General features: G+C 33.9%; 1 long non-coding RNA gene across 1 annotated transcript; it reads left to right on the forward strand.

Annotated features, from left to right (window-relative positions):
• Positions 1–545: 545 nt before the first annotated feature.
• On the forward strand, positions 546–1,256 carry LOC112456552. The gene is made up of 3 exons (XR_003040985.1): positions 546–876; positions 1,045–1,134; positions 1,222–1,256. It is a non-coding gene; the product is annotated as an uncharacterized LOC112456552 (long non-coding RNA).
• The last annotated feature ends 1,845 nt before the right edge of the window (positions 1,257–3,101 follow it).

Below are 3,101 nucleotides of genomic sequence, written 5' to 3' on the forward strand. Positions count from 1 at the left end.
CGTAAGTGCTTCGTAAATACTTAATTGTCTTTTTACATACTTGTTCGGTATCGAATATATAAGAAAGTGACACTCGATAGAATTTACATGTGTATACGATTGAAAGATACATGCGATTTTTTCCTTTATTTAACGTTCAAATCTTAAAATGGAACAAGTGGCTCGTCAAAAATAATTCTTCTTTCGACAGACTTATCGTTTGTTGAGTAAAATTAAAGAAACTAGATACAATTGCGATACATTCGGCATAAATTAAACGTCAAATTAAACTTTGTTCTTTACTCTTCGTTCAACGATCGTCAAAATTGATTCATCTTTCGACTTGTTTCTTCGACAGACTATTGTCATTCCTTATTTCACAATTACAACCGATACTTGACGTACGTGGCCTAGTTTGCACCAACTCTGTCGATACGCGTATCAAATAGTATATTTGAGCGGACGAGTCGATAATCAAACTATTGCTTCCTCATAGAGGAAGCTTTGTTTTCGTGAATTTCATATATGAACCTTTATCTCTAAAGTAGAATCAGTGAAAATATCACTAATTGAAACAGTAAAATAGGATTTCACTGAGAATCAGTGAGTATTTCACTGAACTTCAGTAGAATGTTTACTTTTTGTTTCTTTATCTTATATTTCACTGATTATGGTCAGTGAAAGTAAGATGTTACTGTAAAATCAGTTATCTGTTGGTAATACTGATTGATGGTGCGAGGAAGCGGAACAGGATTGTGATCTCAGTGATGTGTGAAACAGAAGACGAGAACGAAGTATACGTGACGAAGGACGAAGCGGTGCTAAGTGTACATTACGAAGAATGAGAGAAACTGCGGTACTGAGCTAAGCGTGCTTGCAAAAAAGGTGAGGTTAAAAGTAAGTACGAAAGCTTCTTGAGCTGTAGTTCATTTACCGCGGGTACTGACGAGTACGATGGCCCAACGGGGCGAGGTTATAGTTTGCCAACGGAGCAAAGATGGAGGTCCAACGGGCCCATAGTAAAGCGCGATAAACTAGAGACTGTTTCTCCCTTTTCATTTTCAGCATAAACCACGGCGTATTGAACGAGAGAACTGAACAGCAAACAGAATAAGATTATTAATCTCGGTTATCGTTGGAAACTTATCAAAAGGAGTAAGTCTTTTATTTCTTATTCTTATAATTTCTTAGTATAAATTGATTGTTAAAACACGATTCAAATATTTGGATAGTTAATTTCAGAAGAACATTGATAAGGGACAACATGATGATCCTCCTTTTTCCAAATTCTTCGTTAATACAGATATGGCCTGTAAGTTTGGTTAGTGCATTTAAAAGTTATATATTAATACTTGCTAACACACAGAAAAATCTTTTTTTAGGAAGGAACAAACATAGAGGCACAAGCTCGTAAGCTGAGGAATGTTTAATTTTTAATTGACTTCATTCTGTAAACATTTTGTACGTAACAATTACATTGTTGAATAAAAGTTATAACATGTATTAAGGTTATTACTTTTTGTTACTGTTTACTGGGACATTTACTGATTTAATCAGCTTGCATTACTGATTTTGCTGTTCAAAGTCACTGTTTCCAGTAGTCCAATATTACTGAGTAAAACAGTCAATATTACTGATTTAATCAGTTCACATTACTGATTTTGCTGCTCAAAGTCACTGTTTTAGTAGTATAATATTACTGATTGAAATAGTCAATATTACTGATTTAATCAGCTCACATTACTGATTTTGCTGTTTTAAGTCACTGTTTCTAGTAGTCCAATATTACTGATTGAAACAGTCAATAAATAACTAATTCCTTCAGTGAAATGTCACTGATTCTTAGTGGTATACTTATAACTGCTTCAATCAGTGACTATTTACTGTTTCTCAGTAAAAATACACTGATTCTCTTTTAGAGAGTTGATTGCGCATAAAGTTGGGTCTAGTCAATCAAATTTAAATGAATTATATATAAAATAGGGGTAGAAGAAACCAACAAAGAGATTGGTTTTTGAGTTTTTTCTGCCAATATGTTCAGAGTGTTCTAAAATGTCGAAATATCGCATTAAAATCGCATGTCTGCATGTGTGTATGTGCAGATTTAATGTCCGTGATTGCTCTAACTTCCGCAAATATTGAGATATCGGGCTGTTTTTTTTAATCGAGAGTCTCGTTCAAGGAAGGTTAGTATTGAATTTGGCGATGATCGGTAAAAAAGTTCTTTTTTAAAAAAATTTTAAATTTTTTTAGAAATGTCCGTGGTTGCTCTAATTTCCGCAAATATTGAGATATCGATCTATTTTAAATTTTATTTGCCGTTTGCCGTACGCGTCGTAAACAGCAACAAATACATATATTTAGCACACGATTTCGACATCGTTCATACTCTGAGAACGTTTACGTTGGAAACTTAGAACTTTTACGATTCATTTTTTCTAAGTCAGGTGTCGAGATGCCAGGTACTAGAAAATGGCTATATTCTGGGTCGACGTTACACGTATATTACTTGTCAGTATTATGTCGACCTACGTGGCTGAAAATTATAAAATATATTTCATCGTAAAACGTTTAAATCGGTAAAACTTAAATAGTAAAAGTCACATTTTTATATCAAGTGGTCTGAGTACCAAGTCGTAAAAAACGGTTATATTTTTGAATACGTTTGCCGTATGCGTCTTAAACAGCTACAAATACATATATTTAGCACACGATTTCGACATCGTTCATATTTTGAAAACACTTAAGTTGGAAAACTAAAATTTCTACGAATCACTTTTTGTACATCAGGTGTCGAGATGCCAGGTACTAGAAAATGGCTATATTCTGGGTTGGTGTTGCACGTATATTACTTCGCAGCACTACGTCGACCTAAGTGGCCGAAAATTATAAAATATATTTCATCGTGGAACGTTTAAATCGGTAAAACTTAAATAGTAAGAGTCACAGTTCCATATCAAGTGGTCTGAGTACCAAGTCGTGGAAGACGGTTATATTTTTGAATACGTTTGCCGTACGCGTCTTAAACAGCAACAAATACATATATTTAACACACGATTTCGACATCGTTCATATTCTGAGAACGTTTACGTTGGAAACTTAGAACTTTTACGATTCATTTT

The sequence above is a fragment of the Temnothorax curvispinosus genome, unplaced genomic scaffold (assembly GCF_003070985.1).
Source record: "Temnothorax curvispinosus isolate PA1 unplaced genomic scaffold, ASM307098v1 QBEX01006970.1, whole genome shotgun sequence".
Classification (NCBI taxonomy): Eukaryota; Metazoa; Arthropoda; class Insecta; order Hymenoptera; family Formicidae; genus Temnothorax; species Temnothorax curvispinosus.